The 22582-nt window shown below is 40.7% G+C and overlaps 1 protein-coding gene and 1 non-coding gene across 3 annotated transcripts in view; both read left to right on the top strand.

The window, feature by feature from the left end:
- Positions 1–22582, top strand: part of SAMD5 (sterile alpha motif domain containing 5) — a 61972-nt gene that overhangs the window by 17194 nt on the left and 22196 nt on the right. The gene's annotated exons all lie outside the window — the stretch shown is intronic.
- Positions 7492–7564, top strand: TRNAC-ACA (transfer RNA cysteine (anticodon ACA)). Its single transcript has one exon. It is a non-coding gene; the product is annotated as a tRNA-Cys (tRNA).

The following is a 22582-nucleotide window of genomic DNA, read 5'->3' as shown; positions in this document are numbered from 1 at the left end:
AGAGGACATAGGCAAGAGAGTTGGGTTTGATCCCTGAGTCAGGAAGATCCTCTGGAGGAGGAAATTGCAACCCACTCCAGTATTCTTGCCTGGAAAATCCTATGGACAGAGAGGCCTGCAGGCTACAGTCCATAGGGTTGCAAAAAGGAGTTGGATATGACTAGTGACTGAACACATATACATTCATGATTTGACTTTATATGAACTAATTATGGCTATGTCTGATTTTCCTCTTCATATCAGGAGGGGACTTCTTCACTAAACTCCTCCTTCATGCAGGATAATAATCATGATAACAGTCTATATTATTTAAGAGTGCTTTATCGCAGTCTTTCATTTTGTCCTCATCACAGGTCTCTGCGAGTGACGACGTTATTTGTGCTATCCCTGTTTTATAGGTGAGGAAGATGAGGACTAGTTGTAGGGTAGAGAGTGGATATGTCCTAGAGATTTTCACTTTATTTTAAAAGTTTAATAGCTTGCTAATTAGTGTAAATTCCACAGGCTCATGATAGAATGAATCCATATTTTATGCTTGATAAGACAAAGAGAATGCCTTCATTCTTTCAACATGCATTACAGATGCTGATTGGCAAAAGGAGACTGGAAAGAGAGTCACATAGAAATTAAATCACATCAGTTTGGTGACAAAAGTCCCTGTTAATCTTGAGTGTTAATCTTCATCAGTGTTAATCCACTGATGAAGCAATCAGTCATCATTAACTGTGTATGTTACTGTCGAACTTACTCTGCACAACAAATACTAGTTCTTTTTGGTTCTGATTTTCAAGAGTTTTTACTGTATTTTTAATAATATTTATTTTTTTGGCTGTGCCAGATCTTAGTTGCTGCATGCAGCTGAGCTCTTTAATCTTGGTTGCGACACATGGGATCTTTAGCTGTGGCTTGTGGGATTTAGTTCCCTAATCAGGGATCAAACCTGGGTCCCCTGCATCGGGAGCACAGAGTCTCAGCCAGGGAAGTCCCAGTTTTTACTGTATTACCATCTTTGCTATATACATAACTTGTGATTTTAGGTTTTTTTTTTTTTTAATTTTATTCATGTTTGGCTGTGCTGGGTCTTTGTTGCTTCACGAACTTTTTCTAGTTGTGGTGAGCGGGGGCTTCTCTTTGTGGTGCTGGGCTTCTCATTGCGGTGGCTTCTGTTGTTGTGGGACTTCCCAAGTGGCGCAGAGGTAAAGAATCCGCCTGCCAGTGCCGGAGATGCAAGAGACTTGGGTTCAGTCCCCGGGTTGGGAAGATGCTCTGGAGGAGGAAATAGCAACCCGCTCCAGTAGTCTTGCCTGGATAATGCCATAGACAGAGGAGCCTGTCCTTAGGGTCTCAAAGAGTTGGACACGACTGAGCATGCTCCCCCTCTTGTTGTGGAGGCTGTAGGGCGCGTGACTCTGTAGTTTCAGCCCAACAGGCTTAAGTTGCTCGTGGCATGTGGCATCTTGTCTGCTCAGGGACCCAACCCATGTCTCCCATGTTGGCAGGCAGATTCTTTAACCACTGAGCCACCAGGGAAGCCCAATTTTAGTTTAAGATAACTTCTTCAGATCCAGGGCTTTTCTTCTTTTAGAAAAAGTGTAGAATAGTATGGGAAGCAGACGTTTAATCAAGTGCTTCTCTTCTTTCTTGGAATACTTCTTCTGAGTTGCTTTTGTAGCCTCCAGCACAGGTTTTGAACATCTGTAGGGGCATTTTTGGTGTTTGAGGTGGGGTTCTGAAACAATTGGAAGTCATTTTAGTAAACAAGTTAGTTAGTGTGTGCTCAATCACACAGTCGTGTCAGACTCCTTGCAACCCCAAACCAGTCTCCTCTGTCTATGGAATTTTCCAGGCAAGAACACTGGAGTGGGTTGCCATTTAGTTAGTGGGTAGTCCTATTTTAGTTCCAAATCCCAAACAAGGAAATGAAAAGGAAAACAAACAAAAAATGTGGCTGTGACGAGACAAAGCTGATTTTCCTAGAAATGGACATTCTAGGGAGAAATGATTTAATAATATTTTGATCATGTACGTAGCACTACTGTTGTAATAAGCATTGTCTCCCACCAAGTTAGTTTTTAAAAGATTTTTATTTTTAAATTAAAAAAATTTTATTGGAGTATGTTTGATTTACAATGTGTTAGTTTCAGACGTACAGCAGTGATTGTTATACATACACATATGTTCATTTTTTTAGATTCTTTTCTCATATAGTTATCACACAGTGCTGAGTAGAGTTCCCTGTGCTATGCAGTGGGCCCTTGTTGGTCATCTGTCTTCTGTAGAGCAGTTTGTGTGTGTTCTTTCCAGGCTTCTGATTTATCCTTCCTGATACCCTGCTCTGTGTCTCTGTTGGTAACCTTGTGCTCAGTCGGGTCCGACTCTTTGTGATCCCGTGGACTGTAACCCACCAGGTTTCTCTGTCCGTGGGATTCTCCAGGCAAGAACACTGGAGTGGTTGCCATTTCCTCCTCCAGGGGATCTTCCCAACCCATCCATCGAAGCCAGGTCTCCTGTATTGCAGGAGGATTCTTTACCATCTGAGCCACCAGGGAAGCCCATATGTTTGTTTTTTATATCTGTGAGTCTGTTTCTGTTTTGTAAGTAATTTTATTTGTATCATTTAAAAACAATTAGATTCCACGTATCAGTCATATCATACAGTATTTGTCTTTCTCTGACTTACTCTGTTTAATATGATCATCTCTAGGCTGCTGAAGTGATAATCTCATCCTTGTTGCTGCAAATGGCATTGTTTCATTCTTCTCTATGGCTGAGTAATATTCCATTGTGTGTGTGTGTGTGTGTGTGTGTGTGTGTGTGTGTGTACGTGTACCACATCTTTATCCATTCTTTTGTCAATGGACATTTATATTGCTTCCATGCCTTCGTTATTGTAAATAGCCCCAAAGGATATGTGCACACCAGTGTTCATTGCAGCACTGTTTACAGGAATTACTTTTAAGGGTACTTTTTTTCAGTCACATGTGTCTTGATTTGTTTGTTTAAAAAATATATTTATTCTTTTATATTAAGTACCCCCTTTGCTTAGGTTCATCTATTTTAATGGTCTTATTTTGCAGTAAAATTAAGGATATTTGAAATTGAGTAGCAGTTACAAACTTGGGGAAGTAAACTGTCTTGTTCTGAAGAACTAGTTGACATATTGTTGAGTTCCAGGAAAGCTCAGCCCACATTACATCTGTGAACACCATGTGTGTCTTAATTGGAATATGCCTAGGAAACCTTCAGATCATTTCAGTCTTAAAAAAAGACTCACATACTAAATATGAGGCTTTTGTTGGAAAGAAGGAAAGTTTCAAAACAATGAGAAAGCCTTTGGTTATACTGTCATGTCCTATAGGATCAATAACTTGATGAATAATAGTAAGGTCTATAGTTCTACTTTCATTTAAGGTATAGAAAGCTACAAGAAGACACTGCTCCCATTTTAACCATGAGAAAAAGATGCATAATGTTCAATATCATGCCTATTGTCCCATCAGAGATCTGAGTTCTAAAGGCAGCCAGGTGATCTAAATTCCAAGGAGAGAAGACACACATCATGGTCAGTTCACTTCATTTCAGTCGCTCAGTCATGCCCGACTCTTTGTGACCCCATGGACTGCAGCACGCCAGGCTTCCCTGCCCGTCACCAACTCCAGGAGTTTACTCAAACTCATGTCCATCGAGTCAGTGATGCCATCCAACCATCTCATCTTCTGTTGTCCCCTTCTCCTGCTGCCCTCAATTTTTCCCAGCATCAGGATCTTTTCCTATGAGTCAGTTCTTCGCATCAGGTGGCCAAAGTATTGGAGTTTCAGCTTTAGCATCAATCCTTCCAATGAATATTCAGGACTGATCTCCTTTAGGATGGACTGGTTTGATCTCCTTGCAGCCCAAGGGACTCCCAAGAGTCTTCTCCAACACCACAGTTCAAAAGCATCAATTCTTTGGTGCTCAGCTTTCTCTATAGCCCAACTCTCACATCCATATGTACTACTGGAAAAGTCATAGCTTTGACTAGACAGACCTTTGTTGGCAAAGTAATGTCTCTGCGTTTACCAGCCATCAAGGCCGATGTTAAGACAATGAGCAAAATTTTTTGAAAATTTTAAAAAGCTAGTATGGGCTAGCACAACAATTTTAAATGGTCACAAACACAAATACACCCCAGACACAAAGAGGATCTGTATATGCTTGCCACTCTTTTCCATAGGCCTTCACTCAATACTCATGAGAAAGATTAGGAGTGGGGCAGAAAACCCGAGAGAACCTGTCAGTGATGCAGGCATGCAGGTAATGGGAGACAGGCACAAAATCCAGCAGTGTCCCAGAACTTTTGCCATAGGATACAAAAGGTGTCACAGGCAGGGGATGGGCAAGAAAGCTGCCCAGTCACTTGGATCCAGGTTCTTTTTGACAGATTAGTTGGATAGGTATAGAAAATAACTGTCCCAGCCCTGTACTGATGCTGGATAAAGCCCCTCTGTACCAAGGGAAGTACAAGATTGAAGGCAGCAGGAGAAGGGGACAACAGAGGATGAGATGGTTGAATGGCATCACTGACAAAGGACATGAGTTTGAGCAAACTCTGAGAGACAGTGAAGGACAGTGAAGCCTGCAGTCTGCGGGGTCGTGAAGAGTCGGACACGACTGAGCAACTGAAAACAACCAAGGGAGGGGTGGGAAATCCATTTATGCCCAGGATCTGAACTCATATTAATCAGGGGTCTGCCATAGCTGGGGAGGAGCAGGCATGGACCCGCGATCCTCCAGGATGCAAGGTAGAGACTGGCTGTCATTCATGGGTAGAGAAGGAAGGGCTGCTGAGAAAGCCTCACCTCTGAAGCTTAGGTGAACAAGGTCTGTCAAAGACATGTGCAACAGGAGAATAAAGAAAACACCTTTTGACCCCACCATGTATTGGTGTGGACTGGGACACTAAGAAAAACACCTTTGTTACTTGAGATCTCTCATTAAACATAAGGTAGCTGAAATCTACTGCTAGAGGAATTCATAGTTCTTGCTGTACCTTGTTACTATAGCAACAACGAAACACACATCCACTTCTGTACTCTTAGATTAACACAGCCACTCACAATAATAGCCTGATAACAGAAGAAAAGTGCCCCTCCCAGAAGTAAATTCATTTACCTTGGTCTCAGCTGCTCTTTTACATATAGTGTTTTGCATTTAATCAAAACTCATAGATATGCAAAAGGAATGGAAAAGTAAATTGACTTAGCAGAGAAAAAGCAGTCAATAGAACCAGACCTAGGAATGACCAGGATGTTGTAACTATCCGATTGAAAATTAAAAAATGGCTATTATAAAAAAAATACCATAGGGGAAAAGGGGTATGGGATTATATATGGGAACTCGTTATACTACCTTCTTGATTTTTCTGTAAATCTGAAACTTTTCTAAAATAAACGTTATTAAAAATTATTTTGTGAAAGAATGTATTCAAAATATATTAAGGAAATAAAAGTTTAAGCCAGAGACTGAGAGAAAGAATTTGCAAAGTGCTTGTTGGATTAAAGGACTGATGCTGAAGCTGAAGCTCCAATACTTTAGCCACCTGATGCGAAGAACTGACTCATTGGAAAAGACCCTGATGCTGGGAAAGATTGAGGGCAGGAGGAGAAGGGGACGACAGAGGGTGAGATGGTTGGATGGTTGGATGGCATCACCGACTAGATGGAAATGAGTGTGAGCAAGCTCTGGGGGTTGGTGATGGACAGGGAGGCCTGGCGTGCTACAGTCCATGGGCTTGCAGAGAGTTGGACACGACTGAGCGACTGAACTGATGAACTGACTGACTAGAATACAGAAAGAACTCTAACAATTCACCAATAAAGAGAAAATCATTTCACAGGAAAATAGACAAACATTTTGACCTTCACTAAAGATTTATGGATTGCAGTTATGCACATGAAAAGATGCTCAACATCATTAGTCATTAGAGAAATGCAGATTAAAACCACTGTGAGATACTGTTAGAATAGCTAAAATGAAAAAGCCTGTCAAAACCAAGCGCTCTTAAGAATATAAAGCAAGTAGAATGCACATTTCTGATAAGAATGCAGAATGGTCCAACCTCTTTGGAAAACAGTTTGGCAGATTCTTATGAAGGTACTATGAGGAGCTTACCACACAACCAAGCAGCCTCATTCATAGCTGTACCCAAGAGACGTTAAACATATGTCTATACAAAAACTTGTACATGGATATATATAGAAGCTTTACTGAAAATAGTCCCAAACTGGAAACAGCCCGAATCTTCATCTGCTTGTGAGTGTATAAATAGATTGTCATATATCCATACTGTGAGATACTACCAAACAAGAAAAAGGGGCAAATAATTGACCCCTGGCAATAACCTCAGAAGCCTTATGCAAGATGAAGGGAACCAGATTCAGAAGACTACATAGTGTATACTTCCATTTGTATGATATTCTAGAAAAGACAAAAGTATAGTGACAGAAAAAAAGATCAGTGATTGCCATGGGCTGGGATGGAGGGATGGGAATGACTGCCAGAGGGCACGTGGAAAATTGTTGAGATGGTGAAAATGTTATATATTTTATTGTGGTTGTGGTTTTATGACTGTATATGTCTGTCAAAACTCATTGAGCCAAATAGGTTAAAAGGATACACTATTGTATGCAAATTATATTTAAACAGACCTATCCCCAAATGCTAGTATACTCTAGAAGGACATATAGTAAGGTCTTAGAAAAAATTTAAAATATAATTTTAAGATTATATTATTAAGATTATTGTTAAGATTATATTATTAAGATTATATTATTAAGATTATTGTAGACTTTCTGTCTACAATAATGCTGTGCTATGTGAAGAGGGTTAGATAAGTTACTGTTCTTCTTGGGGCCTTATTTTCCTTATCTGTAAAATGGGATAGCAATCCTTGATACCGTATATGAATTTTTTGTGAGCATTTAAATAATACCCATAAAGGACTTAGGAAAATTCCCAGAACACTGTAAGGACTCAAATAATGTTATCTCTGTGTTGCTTTAGCAATTGAATGTAATAGGGGAAGGAAGACTTAGATAGCCATGTGTTCTTGATGATCTGAAGTAAGAATCTAGATAAATATTACTGTTGCTCACTGAAAAACTGTGACCTAAAAGTTGAGGATTATGTTTTATTTAGCGGACTTACTGGATATAGCCTCTCAGATAACTTGGAGAGGAGGTAAGGGATGTAAGGTTCCGAAGAGGTGAGTGAGGAGCCAGGGTATAAAGGAGATTTTGCCAAAAAAAAATCAAACACAAACCCAAAAAAGAATCCAGGTTAAAAAAAAAAAAAGAATCCAGGTAGTTGAAATATCAAAAGATTACTGCTTATTAAAGAAAAAACAGATGTCTCAAGTTAATGACCTTAGCACTTTTCTCTGTATGGGAAGATGCAAGAGTCTGAGCTTATTCAAATTACTCCTTTGATACGCACTTTAACTATCTAAGGATTTCCCTGGTGGCTCAGATGGTAAAGCGTCTGCCTACAATGCGGGAGACCCAGGTTCGATCCCTGGGTCGGGGAGATCCTCTGGAGAAGGAAATGGCAACCCACTCCAGTACTCTTGCCTGGAAAATCCCATGGATGGAGGAGAATGGCAGGCCTGTGGGGTTGCAGAGAGTCGGATATGACTGAGCAACTTCCCTTCACTTAACTATCTAGGGCAGTGTCCTGTTTTTCCCCAACCTGTGTTCCCCTTAGGTATCCCATCAAGGGTGGCTGAAGTGGTTGATGGCTTGATGCTGCATCACCCTTTGTTTACTGAAAGGCAGGTGCCATTCTTTGTCCATGCTGTTTTACTACAAAATTGATGTTTGCTATGCTATTGCATAAAGTCATTTCTGCATTCATTTGCCATTTTTTTGACTGGGCATTCTCTCTCTGTTAGACTTTGTTTGTTAGGTGGTGGAATTATCTTGAAGAATAAGACTCAGTCTGTGTGCTCAAGAACTTATTATGAGAACAGACCACTCAACAGGGAATTACAATGCTCTGACTGTGATAAGTACTGTGAGTGGGTGTGGGAGCCTGTTACGAGAGTCAATGGAGTGGGTATCTGATCTGGAAAGCAGGAAGATCTTCTGGAGGAGGTGATGATGTGGTTGGCCCCTGATGCAAGCTGGTCATCAGCTGACCTGTTTGGGAGTGGAAATACATTTTTAAAAGTCCATGGAACACCATTACAGAGAGACTAGAACCTTAAAAAACAGAACTCTGTATAAACAGTATTCAATCTTTAAGTAAAATCAGTTGATATCCAGAGTGTACATAGCTAGAGCTTTCAAAGGATCTGATTCAAACCTTTTCCCATTTGTGACTTGGCATCATTGTTAGTCATAATGGAAAGGTCAGACTTAAATCACAGCCCTCAAACTCCTAAAGAGAGCAGTTAAGATTGTAAAGTTGAGGTGTGAACCATGGTGGTTGGATCTTGTGTGGGCAAAATCAGCTGAAACCTGTGTCACAGAGTCTCGTGAAGGGAGAAACACCTGTCAACCTGTGTTAGAGAAGTGCTGGTTATTGTCAGTGTCCCTGAGCGTGCTTGACAAATTCTGCTGCTTTTGAAGGATCAGTTTGTTGATATGCTTACCTACAGGTCGAAAAGCACAACTGAGACAGCCAGTATGCCATCTGGAAAGCTAGATGGTTTATGATATTCATTTCAGTTCAGTCTCTCAGTCGTGTCTGACTTTGTGACCTCATGGACAGTAGCTTGCCAGGTTCCTCTGTCCATGGGATTATATAGGCAAGAATACTAGAGTGTGTTGACATTTCCTCTTCCAGGGGCTTATTTAGTGTAGGATGCAGCTGAGGCCTGGGTTGGGTTTTTGAGGTACTTTGCTTTAGTGCTAAGGAGTGTAGAATTTATTCCATTGCGTGGAACCTGTCAGATATGTTTGACCAGGACAGTTACCTAAACCTATTTATTTTACAAAGTTTCTTCATGCTTTCATCATTCTTTGTTTTTTTCCCTGTTATCTCCTCAGGAATTTTGATTCTCTATCCACAAGCACCAGTTTTGGGTTCCACCCTACCCTCCAACTTTGGGGCTTTGTTTTAAAAAACTATCTCCTACATTTGTCTAATGGTAATCAACTACTTTTCCTTTTTTGTTGGTCAAAAGCTTATAACTAAGGCTATTCCTGCAAGGGCTGAACATGGATTTAATTGCTAAACTGTATTAGTTGACTGGGACTGCTATAACAAAATACCACAGAGTGGGTGATTTAAACAACAGAAATTTATTTTCTCACAGTTCTGGAGGCTGGAGGTCCAAGGTCAAGGTGCAGGCAGGGTTCATTCCATTTTGAGGACTCTTCTTGGTTTGCAGAGGGCCATCTTCTCACTGGGTCTCCTGTCTGTGCGTTGTCTGTGTCTTGATCTTCTGATCGCCTCTTATAAGGGCACTGGTCCTATTGGATGAGAGCCCACTCATATGACTTTATTATCCTATAATTACCTCTTAAAGGCCCTGTCTTTAATATAGTCATATTCTGGAATCCTGGGGCTTAGGACTTCAGCATGTGAATTTTGGGCAGGACACAATTCAACCCATAACACTGACATAAGGGAGTTGCATCTATATTCCACCACCTGACAGGGAGTCATGCTGTTGGGGTTTAAGTCAATCTAGGTCACATGTTGGGATCTGAGCTTGACCTTAAGGCTGAAAGTGGCTAGTTGCTCAGAAGCTGATGAAACTATGTGGTTGCTTAGTGAAGGTGATCCATTCTGAAGAGCTCAGTCTCTCCCAAATCCAGAAGCACTCCTTATTACAATAGTTTTAAGTAAGTCTGGAAAGGAAGAAGGTAAGTCAATAGCATAATTGTGTGATATTTACTAGAGAACAACCAGCTAAGCAAGTGCTCAACAGTATATATAGTTGATGAGATCCCAGGCTCTCAAGTCAGATGCCCCGGGCTCCATCATTTTTGATCTGTGTGACCTCCAGCAGATGGTTTAATCTTCCTCTGCCACTCTTTCCTTATGTATAAATGAAAGATAACATTCCCTACCTTATAGGATTGTTCTGAAGATTAAAGGAGAAAATGTATACCAAGTGTTTCTCACAATGCTTGGTGTACACAGTAAGCACTCAGAAAGTTAACTATTATGTGTTCAGTGTTTAGCTGCTGTCAGAGATGAAAATGGTGAATCTTTTCACAGGCATCTTAACAGTAGAACTAAGCAAAATATTCATCTTTCCAGCCATATTTGTATAAATAGAGTAAACCATTTTTCTTATATATTTAAAAAATATTATGAATATGGTTCTGGTAACCTTATCAAATAATGTGTACTTTTTATTCTTGTGTACACTGTAATATTTTTGAAAAATAATTCACCTTGGCCTGAATCCAGCAATTTGAGAAATATCAACTTAGATGTAACTTCAGTTTCAGTTCAGTCACTCAGTCGTGTCTGACTCTTTGTGACCCCATGGACTGCAACACACCAGGCCTCCCTGTCCATTATCAACTCCCAGAGTTTACTCAAACTCATGTCCATCGAGTCGGTGATGCCATCCAACCGACTCATCCTCTGTCGTCCCCTTCTCCTCCTGCCTTCAATCTTTCCTAGCATCAGTGTCTTTTCCAATGAGTCGGTTCTTTGCATCAGGTGGCCATAGTATTGGAGTTTCAGCTTCAGCAGCAGTCCTTCCAATGAATATTCAGGACTTATTTCCTTTAGAACTGACTTAGGTAGATTTATCTTCTAGAATTGAACATTTGATTCTGTTAACAGTATACATTTAATTGTCTTACTTATGTGGTGTAGATGCAAATAAGTTATTTCTTTGTGTTGTTAAGATACCCAGAACAATTGGACACCATTACCATTTCATTACAGATAATGTTATAGGAAGGTTTGCATAAAGAAAGGCTGGCATTCACAGAAAATGCTGAATAAACTTACTGGTAATGATTTTCTTGAACCTTTTGTACTTTCTGCCTACTTCTTCCCACTTAAAGCGAAGCAATTTATTATTAATGCTTTTCATACCACTTTGCTAGTCCTATACTCATTTTAGCATATTTTGAAATATACAATAAAAATGAGTTGGGCACTTATAAATACTTTGTAATATGTGGCTTTTTTTTTTTTTTTTTTACAAAGGGATTGAACTTCATTTTGGCTGTCGGCACTTCAGTGATGGCCACAGGAGGGAAGAGCTATATGACTATTTTGAATAGTATCATAAAATAATTCTTTCAGAGGTTGCCCAGTTTATAAATGAGAATGGTAACTGAGATACTTATGATTTGTATTGCATATTTAAAAGAATAAAGTTAGCAGAAAAAGTTTGTTAGCTTTAGAAACAGATTGCAAGGACATTTAAAAATATCATAAATAGTTGGGACTCTTCAGCATCTTCCCCCCCCTTTAGATTAGTCTTTACCACATATGGAAAAGGTTCTTTTCTAATATTTATAGTCTCCTTTAAAAAACCCTACAAACAGAGCTATCCAGCAAACATATTAAGAGTTTCTGTCACAGGAAAGGAAATATTTGTTGTTTGTGATTGGGATTTCTCTTTAGCAATAATTACCATAAGGACAAATATCATATGACACTGCTTATATGTGGAATCTAAAAAAATGGTACAAATGAGCTTATTTACAAAATAGAAATAGAGTTATAGGTGTAGAGCACAATCTAATAGCCACTGGGGGAAAGAGGTTAGGAATAGCTTGGGATTGACCTATACACACTGTTACATACGAAATAGAGAACTAATAAAGACCTACTGTGCAGCCAGAGAAGTCTACTCGGTATTCTGTAATGACCCATATAGGAAAAGAACCTAAAAAAGAGTGGATATATGTGTAACTGATTCACCTTGGTGTACAGCAGAAAGCAACATAACATTGAAAATCAGCTATGTGCTGTGTGTGTGCCTAGCTGTGTCCAACTCTTTGTGACCTCCTGAACTGTAGCCCACCAGGCTCTTCTGTCCATGGGATTTTCAGGCAAGAATACTGGAGTGGGTTTCCATTTCCTTCTCCAGGGCATCTTCCCTACCCAGGGATCGAACCTATGTCTCCTGCTTTGCCAGGCAGATTCTTTAGCTGCAGAGCCATCCAATTAAAAAAAAAAAAATTAAACCTTTTAAACTATAAGTAGAGGTGACTAGGAAAGGAATCAGGTTAATATTAATGTAGGAATGTTTTTGAATAATGATTACTTACCACAGTCTTGCACATGTGTGTCACATACACACGTGCACATTTTTCTTGTTGGCATCTACCTTGGAGCAGGGCCGGTGGGCAGTGTGCAGGAGGCAGGTGCAGAGAGCTTTTTATAAGTGATAGGGCATGTCAGTTCTCATTTCTTTCTGCAGAGAAGTGCAAAGTGAAACAGCCCACGGTACCCTCTGGGGCCTGCCCACTCCTTCCTTTTGCTGGCATCCTAGAGACGTGCCATCCAGCCCCCACCCCTGCCTTCTCAACCACAACTAGCTGGTAGTTTTTGTTTTTTAAATCTTTGTGGTGACTATTGAGGATTGTGAAATTAATTAATTAGGCAGAATAAACAGTGAGAAGCAGACCTTACAAAGGCTTTGCTGTAAATGCTAAGGATCACCATCTAAAAGGCAGAAAGCAGGGGTGCGGAGTGGCTTGGGGTGGAGTTGAATTGCCGAGATGCATGGCCAGGCTATGCTTCCTAAACACTGGGAGAAAAGTCCTTGGATCTGAGCTCTGGGCATTTTGCGTAATCAGCCTTCTTTGCAATTTCTGCCATTTGACGTCTTAATCTGTTATTCTAAGAACTACCAAATCACATTACACAGATCCAAGTTAATCCAAGTTAACCTCTGAACTTGACCTACTTTCATTTAGAATTAGCCTTATTTAAAATTGTAAACTACTGTCTTGACTGTGGCACATGAAACAGTGTTCTGTTTATGAAACATGCCTTTTTTTCCCCACTGTAGATCCGTTCTGGCTTGAGAAGTCTCTAACAAAACCAGAATATACATTTCAATTATCCCAGGGCACTTGAACTTTCAAGGATTTAAAAATAATATATATTTTTTTCTTTTCCATTTTGGAGACCAAAGAGATTCTTTAGGATTTAAAATGCTCAATTAATTTTTGTTCTAATGTTTCCAAAAAAAATTTAAACTTGTTTTTGTGAATGAAGTCCAGTCCACATATGAAATCTACACTCGAGTCACAATAGTTATGATTATGTAAATTTTAGAAGTGAATTTGGCACAACACTTAAAATATTCTGCCTGAAATTGCAGTACTTAATTGTAATCTTAGATGACAGGATAATTGCTGTTTTAAGTCTTTTCAGTCTATAAGATGTGAAGGCAGGCCCTTGTCTCATTTACTTCTTCAACCCCAAGGCAGGACACCATGCCTGCTGCCAGGCAGGCACCCACTCAATGGAATGTGCGCTAAGAAGACCCTTGCCTCCATTTTCAACTTGCTCATTAATTTCAAGGAAGGAGCAACCAACATTCAGGTCAGAACTATGCTCATTATTATTATGGGTTGGATTCCAACACAAGCGTTCAGCCCAAAGCAACAAAAGCATACTGTGAGAATCACTTGGGTATTATGGAATTTACCATAAGGGGTATAAGTGTTAGTCGCTTAGTCGTGCCTGACTCTTTGCGACCCCATGGACTGCAGCCCACCAGGCTCCTGTGTCCATGAGATTTTCCAGGCAAGGATACTGGATGTGTTTTTGTAAGTGAAATCTTTTTGTAAGTGATGTGCTATGCATCATTTATATCAGTAACATGTGTAATATGTTTATGAATGTATCCTTGTGCATTCATTTTCCCCTCTGTGAAAGTGAAAGTTCAAGTCGCTCAGTCATGTCCGACTGTTTGCGACACCGTGGACTTTGCAGCCCATGAAATTTTTCCGACCAGAATGTTGGGAGTAGGTAGCCATTTGCTTCTCCAGGGGATCTTCCCAACTGAGAGACCGAACCGGGGTCTCCTGCATTGCAGGCGGATTCTTTGCCAGCTGAGCTACCACGGAAGCCCTTCCAGCTCCTTGTAATTCAGCAGCACCGCGCCCTGCGGGGTCACGGTCGCCGCCCCGGCCCCTGCAGCTCCAACCGCGGCTGCCACCCCCTGCCGGCGCCTGCGCCCTGCCTTCGTTTGTCCTGCCCGCTGGGGAGCCAGTTATTAAATATCAACTGCGCTCCACTGAGGAGGCCTTCTTGTGCGAATAACTTGTAGGATTTTAGGTAGTCAAGGTTAACTTAAGTTCTTCTGAGCTGAGATTTGACACCGGCCATGCAGCCTGGCCCCAGGAATGGTCAGACCTTGGGCAGCGGGGGGAGTCTGGCAGCGTTGCCAGAGGTGCCGTGGGCAAGCTCGGAGCTCAGACTCCGGCTGCGGGCCCAGGCCCACCCATCTATGGAACCCAGGGATGGAGCCAGGTCTTTTGGAGATGAAGGTTTATCAGATTGAGCAGGCCACTTTTAAGGAACAAAATACACAATTAGGTCAAAGGCCTGGGAAGGCTTTTGTGTATATGTGTTAGTCACTCAGTCATGTCCGACTCTTTGCGACTTAATGGACAATAGCCTGCCAGGTTTCTCTGTCCCTGAGGCTTTCCAGTCAAGAACACTGGAGTGGGTTCCCATTTCCTTCTCCAGGGAATCTTCCTGATCCAGGGATCCAACCCAGGGATGGAACCCAGGTCTCCTGCATTGGGGGCAGGTTCTTTACTCTCTGAGCCGCCAGTGAAGGCTTTATGGCAGACCTGACTTTGATCAAGTAAGGGACCACTTTAGGGATCAGGCAAAGCTTTCAGGGACAACAGGATTGCAAGACATGATACACAGGAAGCTTAGTGGTGGCAAAAGACAGTGAGAGACTTGCTGAAAAAGGGCGAGAATTCTATGTTAGAGGATCAGAATAAATCAGTAGGGTGCGTGCATGGTATGTGTGTTTGTGCGTGTATGTGTGGAGAGAAAGAGAAGGAGGGAGTGAGTCTGATTTATTTTAAGGCATTGGCCCACATGATTGTCGGGGCTGGCGTGTCTAAACCTGCGGGCCAGGCTGGAGCCTCAGGAAAGAGCTGATGTTGTGGTCTCGAGTCCAAAGTCAGTCTGAAGACAGAGTTTCTTCATTCTTGGGAGACTTCCGGTTTTTCGCTTAAGGCTTTGAACTAACTGGATGAGACCTACCCATGTTGTTCAGGCAAAACTGCTTTAGTCTGTTGTAGGTTGATTTAAATGTTAACCACATTAAAAAAAAATCTTCATAGCAATGTCCAGACTGTCTTGGGGCACCGTAACCAAGCCACACTGATACAGAAAATGAACCATCACGAATCCCGGTGCGAACTCCCCGCCTGGACACAACATAGGGTGGGAGGGGGCAGGTCACCTAGCATGCAGCAGAAGGACACAGGTGGATTTTGGGGGGTTTGATCCCCACTTTGCCATTGGCTACTTTAGTTTGGGGTCCTGAGTGAGGTGAGCCCTTTAGCCTTTTCAGCCTGAGTTTCCTTCCATATAAAATGAGAGTATTTGTAGAGACATGCCATGTCAGGAGTGAAAGGGCTGGTGTTTTCAGTTTTTTTGTAGTACCTTTTATGAAGCAAAAATCTCATAAGGAATTCCCAAGCAGAGTTAACAGGAGCTTGTCTGAAAGAACAGTTAGGGCAAGGAGTAAGAGTCAGACAACAAACACACAGCAGGTTGGGTCACTCATTGGTTTGAGAATCACCGATTCGTGTCATTCTAACCCTATTTCCTATCCTGGCTTTGACAAAATCAGGATTTGAAGTCACATTTTTCCTGGCTGCAGAATTGGCTAGAAAATTCTCTGTTGAAAGTTGTGTCTTTTGCCCCGACTTGCATTGATTTGCTTAAACACAAACGTACGTTTTGACATCTAGAAACATTTTTTTAAAAATGATTTTTAAATGAGAATTTCCTCTGCTCACTCCTTTGGAGAAAGCTCTAGTGAGAGCAAGTCAGAAATTTAGAAAAAAAAAATTTATTGGTGTATAGTGGATTTAACATGTTGTATTAGTTTCTCCTGTCCAGTAAAGTGAATTAAATTAATTATACATCTGCATATAACCACTCTTTATTATTTTCCTGTATAGGTCATTACTGGATAGCAAAGTCAAAATTACAGAACTTACATAAAAGTGAAAAAATTTTAATTAAAAAAAATTACTATCAGAGTCTTTGCTTTGCCATATCTGTAAGTTTGATTTGCTTGGAGCCAAACTGGAGATTATGACAACATTTAGGTCTAAATAACTTGAGGAAGAACTTCTAAACTTAAAATTATGAAACTCTTGAGTATTGGGAATTATAGACAGTTTTTAAAAATACTTCAGCATGAGGGCATGGTTTTTGTTGTTGAACATACGGTTGATAAGAAAAGAGAAATTTGTGAAATATTAAATGCATAAGTTAAGTGATAGCTTAAGGCAGCAAAGATGGGGAAAGCAGGGGGCTGCTAGTTGAACTGAGTTTAGAATAAGGAGAATGAATCCTTCAGGGTGGGATGATCTGGCAATTTCTAACATAAAGGATGGAATTTGAGTCAGGTTTAGATTTGAATTGAGAGGAGGAATGGAGGCTTTCCAGGAGAACATGAAATATAAGCAAACATGTATAAGCAGTGGGAAAGGAATGTTCAAGGGAGAGCAAAATCCTTTTTTTTTAAAAAGTATATTGAAAAATAAGATACTCAAAGGAGATTAAGGCCCTTCAGATGCCAGTGCATTGTGATTGGAAAATTATAATGCATGCAATTTATAAAAGGGCTCCCTATGGTGGCACAACCTCATTGAAAGAAAATTGTTAGTTTTGCAGGGCTGTAACCTCTATTGTGTACATTAGGCAAATTAGTAGGAGTTAGTATATAGGAAATTTAATTTTAATAGGATGGTTACACTGCATGCTCAACCCTGTGATGTAAATAGTAAATACTGTAGCTACACAGATATGTGCATTCATGTGAATGCCAGTATTTATGAAATATATTTAAGAGGTAGTTATTATATTATTAGCATTAAACTTACACATAAATTTATGTTCATAATATCACCATCCTTTCCAGTGGCTTGGTGGCCCATCCCGTGTTCGTTCATTGCTCATATGTGCACAGACAAGAATGTTGTCATTATAAACTTTTTGTAAATGGAGTGACATCCTTTGGTCGTTTTTAGTAAGGAGATTGATGCTGCTGTCTTTGGGACTGTTGCAGTCCCCATCACATCTGATTAGTGAGTGGGGCTGTGGCAGTGATTTGTTGTTCAGTCACTAAGCCCTGTCTGACTCTTGGCAACCCCATGGACTGCAGCATGCCAGACTTCCCTGTCCTCCACTATCTCCTGGAGTCTGCTCAAATTCATGTCTAGAGTGATGCTCTCTAACCATCTCATCCTTTGCTGCCCCCTTCTCCTCTTGCCCTCAATCTTTCCTAGCATCAGGGTCTTTTCCAGTGAGTCTGCTCCTCACATCAGATGGCCAAAGTATTGGAGTTTCAGCTTCAGCAACAGACCTTTCAATGAATGTTCAGGGTTGATTTCCTTTAGGATTGACTGGTTTGATCTTGCTGTCTGTCTAAGGGATTCTCGGGAGTCTCCAACACCACAATTCGAAGACATCAGTTCTTTGACTCTCAGCCTTCTTTATTGTCCAGCTCTCACATCCGTACATGACTACTGGAAAAGCCATAGCTTTGACTATACGGACCTTTGTCATCAAAGTGGTGTCTCTGCTTTTTAATGTGCTATCTAGGTTTGCTGTAGCTTTTCTTACAAGAAGCAAGCGTCTTTTAATTTCGTGGTTGCAGTCATCATCCACAGTGATTTTGGAGCCCAAGAAAAGAGTATCTGTCACTGCTTCCTCTTTTTCCTCTTCTATTTGCCGTGAAGTGATGGGATGCCATGATCTTAGTTTTTTGATGTGGTTTGGGGAAGGATACACTGTTTAATATCCTTTTGTGGATGGTATATTCCATTTGATTTTTCTGTTCTATTTTTCTTTTTTCATATTATGGTTTTCCTTAGAAATGTAAAATCCTGAGTGATTAAGAAACCATCCACATAGTTTTGCTCCAAAATTGACTTCCCCTAATTTGGCAGTGTAAAATGCTCTTACTTATTGCTTGAGACAAAGCAAATGCTTTCAAAGTTAATTCTGAATAGCTGAAATTCTTTGGCAACAAAATAATTCTGAATACTAGCAGCAAATTTATGGATTTCAATTAGAGTTTGTAGGGTATCATAATTCCAGTTTTATATTCCATGCAGTTCAGTGTTTTGGATTTTTAATGGGGCCAGTGCAGTAATAATAAAAGTGATTCAAAATGCGCCCAGTAATTACAGAGATTTGCTGTTGCCTTTGCATTAAAAATGATGATGATTTACACTCAGTGAAATTGTGGTCTGTGGCTCTATTTAGGATATTCTTGCTATTAAGCTGCTTATTAGTTATGGTCAGTGATTTAAAGCTTAGGAGCTGTATTAGAGGGCTGCAGAATTATTTATTCTTTAGTAGGTAATAGTAAATTTGAAACAGACATTAGGTTAATTATAATCTTGTACATTAAAGAATATATATTAGCCCTTTGTCTTTTCTTAGGCCTTTTGAAATTCAAGTAAATGGCAGATGGGTGATTAGGTTAGAAATCCTGGTATATTCACTTCTGTCTCCTGGTTTACAAATAGTTAAATACCTTTTCTGAATGTTCAGGGAAATAATTTGACTTCTCATTGTGAGTCCTTCTCCCTGCTAAACAATTGGTAGCTTTTACTTTCAACTTGTCCTTGTTCCAGGTTGATATTGCTTAAATTAGGCTGAGAAGATCATAGCGTTAGGCCCATCTTCTGATGTGGGGGTCAATGGGGGACAGAGATGTGGTCAAGGCCAATACAGTTTTAAAACTGGCACTGCAGGAAGGGGTTTGTCATTTTTCCTACTGTTGATAATTACATGTATGTGTATAAATTTGCATGTGTATATGTGCTCCTCATTGTAGCTTTATGTAAGACAGAAATTATCCAGTGTAAATATCAGATGTGTCAGAATGTGAGTTTCTCATAACAGTAATTAAATTTGATATTCAAGTTCCTGTGTTAATGTCCTCGTGTAATGCTTAGATGTTGCACTAAATCAAGAAAAAGTCTAAGATAAAGAGATTCTGTCCAGACTTGTTAAATTAAATCAAATGAGCAAAGACACATGTATTATTTAGGATAAATTAATATTATTAAGCTGTGCCATAGTAAGAAAATTCCCCCCACTCAATTTCAAAAACTTAACAGATACTTATGTATGGCCCCAAGAAAGTCTAGTATATGTTGGTGGAGGCGCTCTTCCATACAGTGACTCAGAGATCCAGACTCCATCTATCTAGTGGCCTGTCATCTCAGCACAAGGCCTCTTCAGGGACAAGAGAGCTGGAGATTGGATCTTGCTATTTTTAAAGAGTGTGACCTGGAGATGACTTCTGTTATTTCTACTTAAATCCCGCTTGCCAGAACTCCATCGTATCCCTAACATATTGGTAGGGGAGCCTGAGACAATAGTCTTCGTTTGTGCCAAGGAAAAGGAAGGGGCATCAGGGGAACACACAGTGTTTTCTCTGCCACAGTATGCAAATGCTTCTGAACTCTGCATATAATCATGTGAATTTATCATTGGAAAAATGCCAGAAAGGCATGACTTCATTTAAGCAATTTTATCATCCCCCCATCCCCCTACTCCCTGTGCTAAGAACTGATAAGAAAATCAGCTGGATGTACCAAGTTTCCTGCCACTTGTGCTGTGGCACATTTTAGTTTTTCCTAGCTTTTCTCTTTCCTTCCTTTAGAGAAGTTGGTGGCCCAGCACAACTCTGACACTGCACTTGGGCAAGGTAAATCATACCGTGTGTTTGCCATGAATCTGTCCCACATTGGCTCTCACTTTTTCATCACTGACCCTCCTCCCCCTTTGTTCCCAGAAAATTCCCCTCCTTTTATTAGAACTAATGATGCACATTCTGAAGGTGGGAAGGAGTCATTATTTAGCAGTTTAAGGTAAGGAGCAGCAGCTGCGCTTTGCTGGAGCAGCTGTGAAGAGATACCCCACATCCAAGGTAAGAGAAACCCAAGTAAGATGGTAGGTGTTCCGAGAGGGCATCAGAGGGCAGACAGACTGAAACCACAACCACAGAAAACTCGCCAATCTGATCACAGGACCACAGCCTTGTCTAACTCAGTGAAACTAAGCCATGCCCTGTGGGGTCACCCAAGATGGTCGGGTCATGGTGGAGAGGTCTGACAGAATGTGGTCCACTGAAGAAGGGAATGGCAAGTCACTTCAGTATTCTTGCCTTGAGAACCCCATGAACAGTATGAAAAGGCAAAATGATATCAGCTCCCCAGGTTGGTAGGTGCCCAATGACTCATTTGAAAAGACCCTGATGCTGGGAAAGATTGAGGGCAGGAGGAGAAGGGGACGACAGAGGATGAGATGGTTGGACAGCATCACTGACTCAATGGATATGAGTTTGGGTAAACTCCAGGAGATGGTGATGGACAGGGAGGCCTGGAATGCTGCGGTTCATGAGGTCTCAAAGAGTCGGACACGACTGAGTGACTGAACAGAACTGAACGATAGAACACTAGGTTGATAAATCTGGTTACATGTTGTATTAGTTTTCTCTTATTGCATGGCAAGTTTCCACCAACTTAATGGTTAAAAATAACCCTCATTGGTTATCTCACAGTTCTGTGGGTCCACACTCCAGCAAGTTGGCTGGATTCTCTGCTCAGGGTCTTAGAAGGCCAAAGCCAAGGTATCTGGGCTTTTATCTGGAGGATTTAGGGGAGAATCTGCTCCTAAGATTGTAAGTTGTTGGGAGAATCCAATTTGTTCAGCTGTAGATTTGAGGTTCCCACATTTTTTTTGCTGGCTGTTAGTGGTAGGCAACCAGGGGCTGACTGTATTCCTTCTCATGTAAGCCCTTCCATCTTCAAACTGGAAGTGGTGAGCCACGTCCTTCTCCTGCTCCCAGTTTCTCTTTTTGTCTTGTAGCCAGAGGAACACTGTGTTTTAAAATGACTAGAATTAGATTAAGCCAACCCGAAGAATCTGTGTTTTGTCATACGGTGTAATTTAATCATGGGAGTGACATCATGTACTCGTGGGTGTCAGCCTTACTCAAAGGGCAGGGAATTTGGACAAAGGCGAGAGACAGTGACGGTGTTCTTAGAATTCTGTCTCCCTTAGGTGTTTCTGCCCGGGATAGGTTTTTGTTGTGCAGAAACCTGTCCCCGCCCCCCTCCCACCCCGACCCCTGAAAACACAGCTTTGAAAGGGAAGAAATCTTTCTACAACAGGAATTAAATGCAGGTAGCGGAAGAGGAGGAAACTGAGGTTGGTGAGATGGGAGGATGAATTTTCTTTCAAAGTATTCATGATGTATACAAAATAATTAAAAAGCAATTTAATTTGGATAATGGGAATATAAAATAGCTTATTTTTTTAAAATTAAGACTATATTCATAAAAATGCATTTAATAAATAAAGCAAGGAGAAAATATAATACTGGGCAATTAAAAGAAATTTAGTGGAGAATGGGAAGTGGGGGGAGAGCACAGAGAATGAAACATTCAGAGATCTTATTAGAGTAACTATAGCCCTTAAAGGATAATGTTGCTGTTTCTAACAGCCAGGTTGCACTTTACATACATAGTGTCATAATTTTCTTACGTGTTGCCTGTTCAGAGAGATCACCACTTACAGGTTGGCATCCCACCTCTCCCTTTCAAACCACTAGTGCTGTCTTTAAAGACCTGCCCTAATTTGAGGTTATCTTGGTTATTTGCACATCTCATTGCTTATTCTCTGCATCCCTTCCCCCTCCCCAAAGTGTACACCCCATGAAGGGAGAGACATTACTGCCTTGCTGTTCCCGGCATTGAGCTCAGTACCTAGAACTGTGCGGTGCAGAGGATGAGCACTCAGTAAATACAGAGGGAATGAATAAATGACTGGAATGGTCTACCAGCCTTTCATCATTGGCCCCTGAGGCAGATCATACTAAGTAAAGGCTTGGAGGTCACAGTTTCCTCTCCCAAATAGGGACTCCCTTTATTTTAGTGAGGCTCTTCTAACCTCTTCGCTCTTTGCTCTTGGTTGTTGCATCCAACAGAATTCTGATGGTACTTAAGTTTGTATTAATACAAAGACCTCGATGTTGCTGGTCAGCAGGCTGGTAAATCAAATGTTCTAACTGTAACATGCTTACTTGCAGTGGTATTTATTAATAAATTAAATTGAATTTTGTCTTGTCAGGGAATGCTTGCCTTGCTATTTAAATTGTTTCATTGTTACATTAAGTTGTTAAATAAAAAATAAAGATTTCTGTAAAGTGTATATACTCTTCAGGTAACTTGGATATAAAATGATGATGAATGTTTCCTATCTCCTTTGCCCTGGAACGGGAATACAGAGAATTGAAGCCTCAGCTTAGGTCTGTCATTAATGTCCTTAGAAGTCAACGTTATTTGTGATTTCTGAGAATCATTTCAACATCCATAAGATGAAA

This window comes from Odocoileus virginianus, chromosome 34 (assembly GCF_023699985.2).
Source record: "Odocoileus virginianus isolate 20LAN1187 ecotype Illinois chromosome 34, Ovbor_1.2, whole genome shotgun sequence".
NCBI lineage: Eukaryota > Metazoa > Chordata > Mammalia > Artiodactyla > Cervidae > Odocoileus > Odocoileus virginianus.
The sequence above is the reverse complement of the archived record's forward strand: the minus strand, read 5'-3'. Positions and strand labels throughout refer to the sequence as shown.